Source organism: Pleurodeles waltl, chromosome 6, assembly GCF_031143425.1.
Source record: "Pleurodeles waltl isolate 20211129_DDA chromosome 6, aPleWal1.hap1.20221129, whole genome shotgun sequence".
Taxonomy (NCBI): Eukaryota; Metazoa; Chordata; class Amphibia; order Caudata; family Salamandridae; genus Pleurodeles; species Pleurodeles waltl.
The window spans coordinates 840220182-840235259 of NC_090445.1; the positions used below are offsets into that span (position 1 = coordinate 840220182).

Below are 15078 nucleotides of genomic sequence, written 5' to 3' on the forward strand. Positions count from 1 at the left end.
TTGTAGGAAGTGGATATTTTTACTGTTTTTGTGTGATTTATTTTTCACTTCTGATATTGCTGTTGATGGCTTTATCCAGTTATTTTTATTATGAATTTGCAACACTTTTATTTGCTAACTTATACCTTTTTCTCAGTGATTTTTTTACTATGCATCTAATTAATAACCCTTGCTGCGTGCTGCCTTTGGCCATATACAAGATGGCTTGATTGCAGGGCCTATGTCCACGCCTTGCACTCAAGCCACCATGGCTTTGTGAACCCTACAGTGCAAGGCCTTCAGCAATGCACAGCAGGGTTTGGCTGCAGTGCCTGGCCTCCATCCATACTCTGCACTCAACCTGGCAGGGCACATAACCCTTGCCTTTTACCAAATGGATTTTCTCCAGGGTGTAGCCTGTAGTGTGTGCCCTGCACCCAAGCCATGCAGGTAGCCAGCCTCCTGGCACATCCCATGCCTGAGTCGCAGTGGGCTGGCAACTCCTGCTGTTCATGGACTTCCTCTCTGCACAGAGGGGGTTTGACATGGCCTGTGCTGCAGCAAGATCCTGCATCTAACCCAATCTGCCTCTATGTATTTGTGCTTCATAATTTATTTTGATAGGTGCAGTGATGCCATTAATGATGTAAGTGGTGATTTAACTTGGCATGCCATTCAATGATGTAATTTGAGATGTCATCAATGATACCTTATGTGATCTAATACATGGAGTAAGGGGTGGAAATGGTTACTGTTTGCACAGATTCTGACTGTGCTTTTTGCAATGAATTTAATGTGGGTTTTTTTGCACATAATTACAATACATGCCTGCATATTGTTCTTGTCGGTGTGCAGCTGGCATTGCCTACTGGCTTGCCCAGCACCAAACTCGCTATGGGATTATAAGCCCCAATTCATATGGCCCTCAGCCGTGCACAGTAGGGGGTTGACCACAGGGCCTCATATCTAGCCAGACCTTGTAACCAGCCAGAACAGGGCAGCCAGCTCTCTCTGTTGAGTTGTCCACAGAGCCCGGTGTGTTGGTAGGCCCTGTGCCAACCCACCATGGCCTTCGGCTGAGCACATTAGAGGTTCAGGACAGGTTCTCACCTTCAGTTAGTTCCTGTACCTATTCCAACATAGGTAGGAAATGCCATTTTTATTTTTGTTTTTTTGTTCGCTATTTCTGAAGTTCTTATAGAAGAACCTTCTTTTTTATAGTTTTTTTTTTTTTTATACTTTTGGAAAACTTTTTCACATTATTTTCTGAAACATTTTTTCTTTTTTTTTCTTTTTTAATCATTGGAAAAAGGGTTTGTGGTACCTTTTCAGGAGTTTTTTCAAAACAGGGAGATTGACCCATTTATTCGGCTCACCAGAACAAATGCTGTTTTTGATTTATTACAGTATGTGGTGACCATCTGCACCCTTAGGTCGTCTTTATCTTCCACCGCTCCAAGTACTTCTGGTGAAAAAGGTTCCTCCTCTCCTTCATCCTGTCACTGCTTTTGCATTTCTGCTTAAGGAATACACATTTGGATGCATAGCTCGTAGTTTTTTCAGCATGCCCCTTCTGCCAAATAAGTACATCCCAGGATGTCCATTCTGCAGAACCTGGTCGCTTCATCACTTCTGGGCATTGACTTTCCACTATGGGGGCTATGCAAAATTTCCACTTGAGATTATCTTCCAGAATGATTAGAACTGCCTGAACGAAAATTTCTCTTAAGCAGGTGTAATCTTTCATAATTTAATTCACGATAAATGTGTTACGTGAATTTCCCGAAAATATGCTATTGTGTTATGCCATTTGAATGTGTGCTGCCTGTGGCAAAACATTTGTGAGAGTGCACAGGAACGAAGCAAGCACCCAGAATATGAGCAGCTGCTGTTCACGTGCTTTTGTGTTTTTGCTCTTCTTTTTTAGCCCGCTGTGTCCTCGGGCCCAAAATGGATGTCACGACGCATTTCACACTAAAAATATACGCAAAATGCTGGTTTTTGAATTCGGTGTAATTTTGCATGATTTCGTGTCAGTTTTTCAAAAGCTCACACAATTATGAATAAGCAAATTACTTGAAATTCGCACAACTTTGAATAGCCTTTGAAGTTGTTGCTACTCAACAACATCCTCATCCGGATGTATCTCAGCAGAGTAGTGGACTGCCTTTACTGCATCCGGATATTTCCTGGCTTCGTCCAATATGTGGTGATGATATGTTTGTCACAGCAGAGACTTCCCTCTTTTACTCTTAGGAAACAAAGCGAAAATGGTGTTTTCTAAAGAGTGTGCTCCTTTTTTGATAGGGTTCGGACTTTTTTGTTGTTCTTGAGTTCGAGAATCCTTTCTCAGTTTATGGCGCACGCGAGAACATTCTAAGTGCTGCAAGGCCCAAAATATGGACACACATTTTGTTAAAAGTTAAGTGTGGCTAGAAAACACATTGTTATATCATATTTGAACTTAGGAATTTCCTACGTGCAACTTAAAATCCACACCTTTAGATATGTATCTCGAAATGTCCAATGTTTAGGCCTAATTGGGGTTGAAGTACTGGTAATCAGGAACAGGGTATGTCCAAACCACCCATGCCTAGTTCCGGGAGGAGCTGTGGTTCATTATGGACCATTAAGGGAGTTTGATTAGTTACTGAGAAGCTACAGTTCCACATTTAAAGAATTCTTGACTCTTTCCAATTATATATATATATATATATATATACATATATATATATATATATATATATATATATATATATATATAATCACACTACTTGCCATAGGAGAGTTCTGCAGCAAAGGAGACTATCTAGCTTTGTTCTGTGCTCTCCATTTTCGCTACTTTGCAATGGTTTTCTGACAGGAAAAACATAAGAGGTGAAATGCAGAGAAACATACTGCAAACATAAATTATGAATTGTAAGATGTGCACGTTGAGTATTCAAGATCACCACCAGAATCCATACCATTCAACATAGAGAAAAAAATGTCCTCAAAGTACGTGATGTGCACTTAGTGTGACAAGAAGCTGAGCTATGGCAGTCAAGGAGAGTACAGCTTGGGGCATCTATGATACACAAGCATCCCAATGTTGGTATGAGTAGCCGTGCACAGTATGGGTTAGCTACAGGACCTGGCCGGGCAACCGCCCTCTGTGCAAGGCCTACTGCCTTGCACAATGGGACTGGCCTGCAGGCCCAGCCTTGCATCTACCCTGCCTAAGGTGGCCAACTCACACTGTGGATGACCTTTGTGCACAGGGCTTGGATCACACAACTTGGCCTTTCGACATGTTTTATTTTTTAATGTGTTTTTGCTTCATTATTTATTATATGGAACCACTAATCCAGTACAAGGTTCATACCGGATTTCGGCAAACCCAGAAAAAGGTTCAACAAAGGTTCAACAGCCCATGCCTACTGAAGGTTGCCATGGGTTTGAGGTTCCAGGCCTGAACCACTGTACCTCTTAAGGAACTATAGAAGCCCAATATAGCCTGCAATAGTGGTGCCTTTGGTAGTACCTTTGACCCCTGCCTCCATTTTGTAGATGCTGCTGATCCATGTCTCCTCAATAGGTATAGCGGACCTGGGGCCAGATGTAGGTAGGCTTTTGCACCTCGCAAACGGCGAAAAACGCCGTTTGCGAGGTGCAAAAGCCCTCAAGCGATGCAGAAACACATTTTGCGAGTCGGAACCGACTCGCAAAATGTGTTTCCGACTCGCAAATAGGAAGGGGTGTTCCCTTTCTATTTGCGACTCGCACCGCGATTTAAGTTGATTTGTGACCGCGAAAGTGGTCGCAAATCAACTCGCAGTTACCATCCACTTGAAGTGGATGGTAACTCATTCGCAAAGGGGAAGGGGTCCCCACGGGACCCCTTCCCCTTTGTGAATGCTCACAAAATTATTTTTTCAGAGCAGGCAGTGGTCCTATGGACCACTGCCTACTCTGAAAAAAACCGAAACAAAAGGTTTCGGTATTTTTTTCTATTTGCAGCTCGTTTTCCTTTAAGGAAAACGGGCTGCAAAGAGAAAAAAAAAACTGCTTTATTTAAAAGCAGTCAGGGAGATGGTGGTCTGCTGTCTCCAGCAGGCCACCATCCCTGTGAGTGCCTAGACTCGCTATGGGGTCGCAAACTGCGACCCACCTCATAAATATTTATGAGGTGGGTCTTTGCGACCCCATAGCGAGTTGCAGAAGGTGTCTGAGACACCTTTCTGCATTCCAAATTGCGACTTGCAATTTGCGAGTCGCAGGGACTCGCAAATTGCAAATCGCAATTTGGAATCTTTCTACATCTGGCCCCTAGGTCTCTTCTGTTTCCATGTTCAAGCTGTTAAGAATACGCCTCTCAGTCACCCACTTTTTGTACATAATAGTAAATAATTCCCTAGCCTTTTATATATGTACAGTGCTTGTTGATTCCTAGCTGAGTTTACCAAATGCAATTTCCCATATATGAATAGTTACTAGTTGGTGCCTTTTGTTGGCACCAGCCAGTTTCCGTTTGCTTCATATGATGAACATCCGGTGATTATCTGTACTTCCGAAGGCCAGGAAAGCTCTAGGACTCCGGCCTACATAATAGTTTCTGACTCACACTCAGGTCTTTGTCTTGTTACTTGATTCGGCAAACCGAATGTCAGAAAACATACAAACAATACTAAATATCAACAATTGTTGTCACAAGAATCTTTATAGCTCGTCAGGGACACGTTTTGTAGCCTAGTCATCCCACGAAAGAGCCACTTCAGTGAACCTTTTCCTGCAAATAAGACTAATTACAAGTTCACCTTTTACCTAAGTGCCTAACGTTTGTTACATGCATTTACTCCCAGTCTCGCTATCGACGTTCTTGGAGTCCTTACCCACTCAGAGTAGATTTTCATCCACACTAAGATATATCCTTAAACGTTTTCCTGCAGCCATAGATTTTAGTGACCCACTGAAAACATTTATCAAAAACTTTTATTAAAAACATATTAAAACCATTTATTATGCGACCACAGCTGACAAGTGAGCCTGTTTTTGATTTAATAGAAAAATGAATTCATAAGAAAACAATTACTGAGAAGCCTCACATTTTTTGTAATTTTGGTCAAATTTTGATTTTTTTAAAATTTTTAAAACTTTCTTCACTAGCTAGGATTTGATTTGTGGTACACTATTGTTTCCCATTTCTAACATGTATTCGGATGTAGATCTTCTGTATTTTCTAATGACTGAATACAATGAAATAATATTGGTTATCTTTTCATGCTTTTTTCAATCTTAATCTAATTTTCAGTTTAATGTCATGTCTTTAACATTGTCGTTCCTTTAAAATGTTTATTTTAAGTTTTTATGTATGTGTTTTTCCTCTGAAATCATGGATTGCTGTCCTTCCATCACGGAATGGGCCCTCTTCTGAGCCAGACACGGTGTATATATTCTCCATGTTACTCCTCAAAGAGGAACGAGCCAGTGACCCACCTGGGTAGTTATATAAACCACCAAAGTCATTCTGTGGTAGGGATAACTCTACAAAGGATTCCCCTCCCTCGTCTTGGCACAGGACCTGGCAGTCACTCGCTTAACTGGGCTCTTCACTACTTGTATTTGAATACTGTGGCTTAAAGCAGCCTCAACCACAGACGTTTTAAGGTGTGGCAAAGTGGGCGTTCGCCCAGAGCCCCAGCCATTTAGGGGGACCCCTGATAGAGCCAGCTCTGTTCTGCAGAGAGTCTTGGTCTGATGACCTTGAATAATTCTTAATAACATTAATAACGTTTCCCTTTCATTTATTTTTAATGTGGGTGATATATGGGAGTCTATAAGAGACATTTTGCAGAGAAATGTTTCAGTTTTTCAGCACCATGCAACATCCTTAAACAAAGTTTCTATTAGATCAATGGGACCTCACATATGAAAAATGGCTGCTCACAAAGATTATTTGCAATAATATTAGTGAGCGGCTGCTGTATTGAAAATACATCACTGTCCCGGTATATTAGATGTAAACACATTTAAAATGTTGACGAATGTGTCTGTACAGTGTCAGTAACCTGGCCAAAGAGAGCATGAAAGAGATGAAATTGGATCATAAATTCAAATATGTTCTAAAGTAGGCCCCTAAAATTACTTTGGCCCAGGGCCTCTGAATTCCTTAAGATGTCCTTGGCCTCAGCACAGCTTTTGCCTCTATATAATACAACACAAATTAAAACACTGATACATAAATAAAATAAGGCATTCTGGGAAAGGCGTGCTCGTCTTGACAGTGCTTGTTGTGTAAGACACATGCGTTTCCCTACTGGGGCATGTCCGGCTCTGGTCTAACGAGCACACTGAGCCAGTCTGTCTCTCTGTTTGGTACTCAAATTACCATCTCCGTAGGAGTCCAAGCCAACATCATGCAACCCTCAGCCAATGAATTCCAAGACGCTGAAATGGGCACTACGGGGTATGCTTCGGGATGTTTCAGTGACGTATCTTTCAAGCACCTGTCTCATCAAATAATGCTTCAGATCAAACTTGTCATCAAGAGTGGCTTACATTTTGTAATTACTCATGTCATTCGCCATTCTGTTTCTGGTGCCATTTTACCTTCGATTGTTATTCATAGTTCTCTCTTCATTAGAGTGGCCTGTTCGTTCCTTGTGCACCATGTTTCCAGGCCTAGATTGGCATTTAACACTTCACTGCATTCTGGGAGTTGTAGTCTTTGTTTGGTACGATTGAACAAATTAGAGGAAAGTGCTTCTTGACAGTAATCTATAAAAGTAAGACCCATCATCAGAAAACATGCCAGCTTTATGGTTCCAGCGTTATTTAAGAAAATAACTCATCAGTAATGGACACTACCAACCAATATACATAGTTACTTAGCACCAAACGACAGGAGGTGTGGTCCTTTGAAGGAGCCCAAATACAACATGCCTTTGTGCTTTTCTAGTGTGTTTGTACCTTTTGTTTCTTCATCTCACTCATCTCATTGCGGGAATTTCTGCTGAGGCTATTTTTAGTGGCGAGCGCAAAGCGTTCCGTCCCTCTTCTAATCTCTCTTTAGGGGGATTTTATAATCATGCCCATGTTACGTGAGTCACTTTCATTGGTTCTTGGGCTTGCCTTTTAAAATCTGCGTGTTTTCATTCGTGAATGGCATGCATACGTCATGCCTTTTCTGGTGTTTAGCCCTCCTCGAGAGCACCGGTAAATTAATGGAAACATACAAGGCTCCATGTTTTCCGTATGGTTTCTGGACTACTTTTTCTCTTTATTTCGCAGCGCGATCGTGCTGTGATTTACTCAGAGCGATTGCACTATTTTTTTCACTTAATGTGGAAAGAAAGGTCCGATTAGGAGTGTGCCGGGCCGACTATCGATGAGCCGGCCCAGCAGTACCCCGGGGGCACCATCAAGTCCGGAGTACATGACCCGGATGTTGTCCGACCTCCAACCACTCAGGAAACGCCTCCAATAGAAGGAGGGGTTTTTAAACCCCTATCAGGACGTATTTGGGGGAAGGAGACCGTCGGCAGCGACAGCACCAGCAGAAATGGAACATCGCGAGGCCAAACAGGGGAGGAGTGCAGCGGACACAACAGTGGCGAACGACGTGCCGTACGAAGCGGCAACGAAGGAGAAGACGCCAGGACCAGGAGGAGGAACGCGAAGACGGTGGCCCAACCCTCGTCCCAGCATCCAGATGGAGGAACAGGAAGTAGCAAGGCCAGCAGACCGGCCACGCTCGGGGGAGAGCGTGGCCTGCCAGGTACGGTCCTAATATAGGACGAGGGACTAGAAAACGGCAGAACAGGCGGGAGGTGGGAGGACGGAGTATCAGACACGGCTGGTTATTTTTCATTGGTTATTTTTCCTTTATTTTGGGGTTTTGATATTTGTTTTCCTGTCAAGATCATTATGCAGTATAATAACGGCTGTGGAGTGACAGTACAGAAGAAAGTACTATAACTAAAGAAAGTGAAGAGTGATGTCAGACTCTATTTTTCTTTTTTTGTATTTTTATTGGTTTCTGAATATAGCGTTTTGTCTGAAGTATTAGGGGAATAGGAGGGAAGGAAACCAACCTCACCCCCTTTGACTAAACCACAGAAAAGAGGAAAGGACAGAAAAGGGTAGGAGAAGATACCACAGAACCAGGAACAGAGACAGGAAAAGACAGAAGAATAGACAGTAGAAGAAAAGAAGACAAGGGAAGCTAGTAAACGAGAACACAGCACAAGAACTAGAATGGAAGAACTAACAGTAAGAGTAGAACAGAAATAAAGGAGAGCAAGACAGACCAGGGAAATTAGGGATAATACTTACCTATCCAACAACAGTCTTTTCTTCTTTTTTTCTTCATGCGCCTCCTGAGACACCATCTGGAAGGAAAAGAAGAAAGAAAATGAAGACCCCATGAGCCCTCAAAGAAGAACAAGGAGAGGAAAAGACACAAACGACAAAAGAAAGAAAGAACAAAACAATAAACTACTAGTAAACAGCAAAAACTAATACAGAATATATATATTATAACCACTGGCTGCGAGTCTCCCTTATAGTGGCCCTGTGACAAGGAGTTTATAACGCTAATTGCTCTAACTCGATGTAATGCGAGACCCGTTGCATTGCAAATGCTTGTTCATCTTGCAGTGGTTCTTTTGGTGTTAGATACATATATATTTAACACAAAAATACATTTACAATTGAACGAGCAGCTGAACCACTGTGTAGTTATGATTCAGACATACTTTCCAATGAAAATGCATTTTTTGATTTCGCCAGCTAATGTTTGGTATGCTAAATTTCATACAGATCCATGCTGGGAAAAAAGTTAAGGGAATGGGGGTGAAAAAAAGTTGTTTTTTACCACTGGCTCCCATGGGGTACTTTACCTATACCTACAGCTCAGACCCCTTAATGGAAAACACCAAACTAGACATGAAAATAGACATTTACTCAGAAAGCATGCTATAATTGGTTTCTGTAAATATGTTCAGTAGTGTTTGAGACATAAACGTTTAAAAACATTGCGAAGCAGGCCTTAAAAGGTTAACACTTTATAATATTATAGTTATAATATCCGTGCTCTTTGGGATTCTCTTATCTTTAGTAATGTTAGAAAGTAAAGGAAGAAAATTGATTGGATAAAGAAGCCTTCCCTACCGTTGTTCCTTTCAGATCTCCAATTCCAAAGGTGGTACTGTCGATCTGAGTGACATGAATAGCTGCTGCAAGAGAAAACATTCTATTGGTGGAGCCATCTTAGTATACAGGGTAAGCGCCCCATGCCTTTCCAAAAAAACATTTAAGAGAGCAGAATGGGCACACTTTGACTTCCGTTCTAATGTAAAGGAATGTTGAAAGAATCACTCTTTGTAAGTAAATAAACAATTTCAAGGAGTCACCAGGGGCCAGATGTAGCAAAATAACATTTTGCGACTTGCAAATAGCGAGTCATTGCGACTCGCTGTTTGCAAGTCGCAAAATGTTATGCAGAACGGTGTCTCAGACACCGTCTGCAAGTCGGTATGGGGTCGCAATGACCCACCTCATGAATATTCATGAGGTGGGTCGCAAATTGCGGCCCCATACCGACTATGGGCACTCGCAAACATGGAGGCCTGCTGTAGTCAGCAGACCTCCGTGTTCGTGACTGCTTTAAATAAAGCAGTTTTTTTTTTTTTTAAGTGTAGCCCGTTTTCCTTAAAGGAAAACGAACTGCACTTAAAAAAAAAACCGAAACCTTTAGTTTCGGTATTTTTTCAGGGCAGGGAGTGGTCCCTTGGACCACTCCCTGCCCTGAAAAAATTTTCCTGGGTCCAGTCACAAACTGGAAGGGGTCCCATGGGGACCCCTTCCAATTTGCGAGTGGGTTACCATCCACTTGAAGTGGATGGTAACTGCAACACCATTTGCGACCGCATATGCGGTCGCAAATGGTGTTGCATACCACTAGGAATCGCAAATAGGAAGGGAACACCCCTTCCTATTTGCGACTCTGAAATGCATTTTGCGAGTCGGTCCGACTCGCAGAATGCATTTCTGCATAGGAAAATGTGATTTGCAACTCGCAAACGGCAGTTTTTGCCGTTTGCGAGTTGCAATTCCTTTCCTACATCTGGCCCTTGGTCTTTTTCATTGGGCTTAGTTCTTAGATAGTTCCAGATTTGGAAGACCGTGAGGTAGCTATGAGAAGAACAATGCGTTTCTTGGTGGGAACTGCTGTGTACTGTACTGTATTTTAGAGAACTGTGAATCTTGATTCCATTTTTGGCAAAATGGGCTAACTAAAGCCTAAAGTACGGCTTTACAACCACAGGAGGAGATAATAGTGCAATGGGGTAATCCGCAAAGTAACCTGTAATAGCTGGGGTTGAGAGTGCTTACCTAGCTGCTTGATGTGGTGTCAGCTAGAGAGAAAGATGGAGAACAAACATAGGCCCTCATTATGACATTGGTGGTAATAACCGCCTACCGCCGCAGCGACGGCTGCCAAAAGACCGTCGCCGTGGCTGCCAGCCGTCAGCCGGATTATGAGCATAGCCGGATTTCCACCATAAGGACGGCGGAAATCCAGCTGTGGTCATGCCGGCAGATGGCAGTAAGGTAGCGCTTCTGCCAGCAGCAGCGCCACACCAGTAGACCGCAGCACACTGTATCATGACCCATGATACGGCCTGGTGGTGCTCTGCTGGCGGACACTGCTGCTGGCAGCAGCGCCCCATCCCGTCTCCTGCCGGAGGGCCCCCTCACAAAAGGTAAGTCAGGTGCTCTGACATGGGAGTGGGCGTTGTGTGTGTGTGGGTGTGTGTGTGTGTATGTCTGTGTGTGCGTGAATGCAGGTGTGTTATGCGTGTTGTCTGTGTGTGCGTGTATGGATGTGTGAGTGCGTGTATGTTGTGATGTGTGCATGCATGGGTGCATGTATGTATGTCAGTGTGTGTGGATGTGTCTGTGAATGGATGTATGCATGTGTGGATGAATGTGGGTATGAGTGTGTGTATGTGTGTGTACGTTGGTGAGTGAAGGTGCGTGTATGTCGTGGGCAGGTCTGGAGAGGGAGGGGGCTTGGTGGGGAAGCCTGGGGAGGAGGAGTGGGGGCGGAGAAGACCCCCATCAGTGACAGGGAAGGAATTTTATTGATGGTGCCTACCGCCATGGTGGTAAGGATGCCATGAAAACCATGGCAGTAGGCGGGGTCGTAATCCTGCGGGCGGGCTAGTGACGGCCGCCTGGCTGGAGACTGAAGTCTCCAGCCCGGAGGTTGTTACCACCGTGGGGGAGGGTGTGGTACATTGGCGGTTAGGCTTGGACCAAACCGCCAATGTCATGATATGGGGAAAAGTACCGCCAGACTGTTGGCATTACTTTTCTCCATTTTACCGCCATCTGCCGGGGTCATAATGACCCCCATAGTATTATGTTATAACATTCTATGACAAGATACTAATAAGGGCTTAATGAAACGCAGCATCAAAGATGACCACATTCTCAGTTCCAGACAGTATTTGCCACCCTTGACTATGAGGATAATGGCAGGATACACAACCTCAATGGTTGATATCCCTGTGCTGTCACATCATATGAAATTGTGCAGAAGGGAAATTTGTATTTGATCCTGAAGCCGGATGGAGAATTCCTTCTAGTTTATCGCTCTGAGAAATGGTATGTGTGAGACTGGTCAGTAGGTGGTGAGATTGTTAGGGTTTAAGTTTACATTTGTTCAGTAACAGGACTGAAGGTTCAAGTTTGAGTGGGTCAAAGAAGATGCCATGTGAAAAGGGATATATTTACTATGTTGAGGAGGTTTAAGAGTGCATCTTCAGAGATTAATTTCATGAATTTCAAGAAGCTGGATGTTAGCAAAATCAGTGTTTTACAGCGTTTCACAGGATACCTACTTTCATTTGCTGGTTGGAGGGATTATCATATGGTTTGCATTTTTCTTACTTTTCAGGACCATCATAGCATTTGCTTATTCATTTCTTCATTGTAGCTGCATGGTTTGTTCATTATTTTATAGTTTATATTCATTATATTGTGATGATGCTTTGAGGTAGGTTGATAGTGCTTTAATAGCTCATATGTCATGGATTAAATAGCTTGATTTAAAAAAGTATAGTACATTTAGGCAAAAGTGCGGGAGAAATTCACACCTTCCCTTTCCACACTTTACATCACAGTACATCAAATGCAAATGCACAGCATCACAACAGAGAAGATCTTCAGGTTTCACGAAGAACACAGAAGATGCAAATAGTGTGCTTGAAGGCCACGCACAGGCGCAAGGTAGTTCTATCTGTTAGTTTCTCAATCAAAGAGAGGCAAAATAAAGACAGAAATTGACCTGCCATGCTGCAGATTAAGAAACATATATAAGATATGACTGATAGGCATGCATGCTATAAGGCCATTTAAGGAGCTCGTTGGTATGGCACCTTTGGTACTAATGTAACTTTAGTCTAGAAGTTAGAAGGTAGTGATTTTAATACAAATTAATTTTGTTAATGATTTGACTCAATGATCATCATGTAATATGTTGCAGTTTTCGTATTGATATCTATCGGATTTTTACTTTGCACCGTTATTTTAATCCCTGCAATAACGTTAATTCATATAATCAACACTAGAAACAGGCTTTAATGTTTAATAATATATTTTAAAATACTTGGGGGGTCATTACAACATTGGCGGTAAAAGCCGCTTACCGCCGTGCAGAAGACCACCAAAACACCGCCGCGGCCGCGGAAATCCGCCACAGCTATTATGACCCACATCTCGGAATCCGCAGAAATTCAGACACCCACACAAGTCCGCCACACCAAAGTTCAGTGATAAACTGGCGAAAACAAAACCTCCACCGTCACGCCAACAGAAACACGCCCATGCTATCATGACCCACGAATCCACGCGGCGGTCTTTCAACTGCGGTATTCCATTGGCAGTACACACTGCTGCGCTCAAAATACACACACATCTCCAAAACACCGCCACATTGGACAATTCGAATTACACACACCTGATACACATACACACACCACTCCCACACACCCAATACAATATAAAACACACACCCACATCACCCACAAACCCCTACGACCAAAACTGATTGACGAAGGCCAGAGAGAGAGCACAGAATAGACAACCCCACCACACAGAGGCACACAACACCATCACCCACACAACATCCACGCACAAAACACCACACACCACTACACATCACCACACTCATCACCACATACACCACCCCACACATCACCTACACCACCCCATGGCATGGCAAAGACACCCCAGGTTCTCCGAGGAGGAGCTCAGGGTCATGGTGGAGGAAATCGTACGGGTAGAGCCACAGCTATTTGGATCACAGGTGCAGCACACCTCCACAGCTAGGAAGATGGAGCTATGGCGAAGAATAGTCGACAGGGTCAATGCAGTGGGACAGCACCCAAGAAATCGGGACGACATCAGGAAGAGGTGGAACGACCTACGGGGGAAGGTGCGTTCTGTGGTCTCCAGGCACAACATCGCGGTACAGCGGACTGGCGGCGGACCCCCACCTCCTCCCCCACAACTAACAACATGGGAGGAGCAGGTCTTGACCATTATGCATCCTGAGGGCTTTGGAGGAGTCGGTGGAGGAATGGACACTGGTAAGTCAAATCTTAACTATCATATCCCCCACCCTACCTGCATGCTATCACACACCCCCACCCTCACCCCTCCCCTATCACTCCAACTCCTCACTAATGTACTAATAACACAAACCACACATCCCAACACCAAGCCCTGCATGACACAACAAAGCATGGACACCCCTCGCTAAAGCATGCCCACTGCACTTACCCATAACACCCCCCCAACCATCATCACACAAGCTCCCACACAGGAATGCTAGCACTGGGGTACACGCTCACCCACCCATTGCACACCATGACACACACACATGCAATAATCATGCTTTTACACCTCTGCAGGACCACCACCTAACGTCACCAGACAGGAGGGTCCAGACATCTCTACCCCACCCACAGAAGAGGCCCACAGTGATGACAGCAGCTCTGGCCAACTGAATCCGGATGACCAGCCCGGACCATCGTGGGCCTCGGGACAGTCGGTTCCCCTCGCACAGCCCAACACAGACCTTCCACCCTCTGATAACACCAGCACAGCACCCACCCAGCGGGACCATACCTCCGTCCCCAGGACACGTCAATCAGCTGTGTGTCCACCACTACAGGGAACCCAGGATAACCCACCACCCCAACAACAACAGGGACCTGGGGACAGTGGTAGTGGGCACACGGTCCAGGGGACGGAGGCACAGGAACACAGGGGAACTGGGAGGGCTGCCGTGCGACAGGGGGCGGACAGGCCAATGGAACCCACTCTCCACGAGGCCCTCTCCTCCATCATGGGAGACTACCACCACTCCCAGGAGACGATGGCTACGGTCCTGGTCAAGTTTCAGGAGACCCAGCGCCTGCAGGAGGAACAGTATTTGGGCTTCAGGGAGGAACTCAGAACCATCAGCTCCGCCCTGGGCACCATCGTAGGGGTGCTGAAGGACATACAGAACACCATGAGGGACACCGTGGCACTCCAAGGGGCCCATGACACTAGCATGGACGATGAACTGCCCACCACCTCCGCCGGCGCTAGTGGACAGGACGCCCCGCCACAGGACCACCACACCAGCACCCCACCCCCTGTAGACGGAGAACCACCCCGCAAGCGGTCCCTGAGATCCAGTAACAGGATAGAGCACGATGGCAAGACCCCCGCCAAGAAATGAGACCACCCTGATTGTCATCCCACTGTCCCACTTTGTAACCCTGTCCATATTGGAACTGCCCCAGCTCCACTTCCTATGCCCATACGGGCAATGCACCTGTGAGACTAATAGACTGCACTCTGCCATGGACATTCCTCCACCATCACCCCTCACCATTTTACCACCCCCTCCAATAATTAGCACTTCAATAAACAACCTTAAAGCACAAAACAATCTGGAGTCAGTCTTTGATTTAGAAAATGTGTATTGGCCAGGACAGTGACAAAATACGTTCTCAATAGTAATGTCAACATACCTATGTCACACATCACAAGTCCATG

The 15078-nt window shown here is 44.6% G+C and overlaps 1 long non-coding RNA gene across 1 annotated transcript; it reads left to right on the forward strand.

The window, feature by feature from the left end:
* The first annotated feature begins 7317 nt into the window (after window positions 1-7317).
* On the forward strand, window positions 7318-8499 carry LOC138300323 (uncharacterized). Its single transcript, XR_011204910.1, has 2 exons — window positions 7318-7735; window positions 8342-8499. It is a non-coding gene; the product is annotated as an uncharacterized lncRNA (long non-coding RNA).
* The last annotated feature ends 6579 nt before the right edge of the window (window positions 8500-15078 follow it).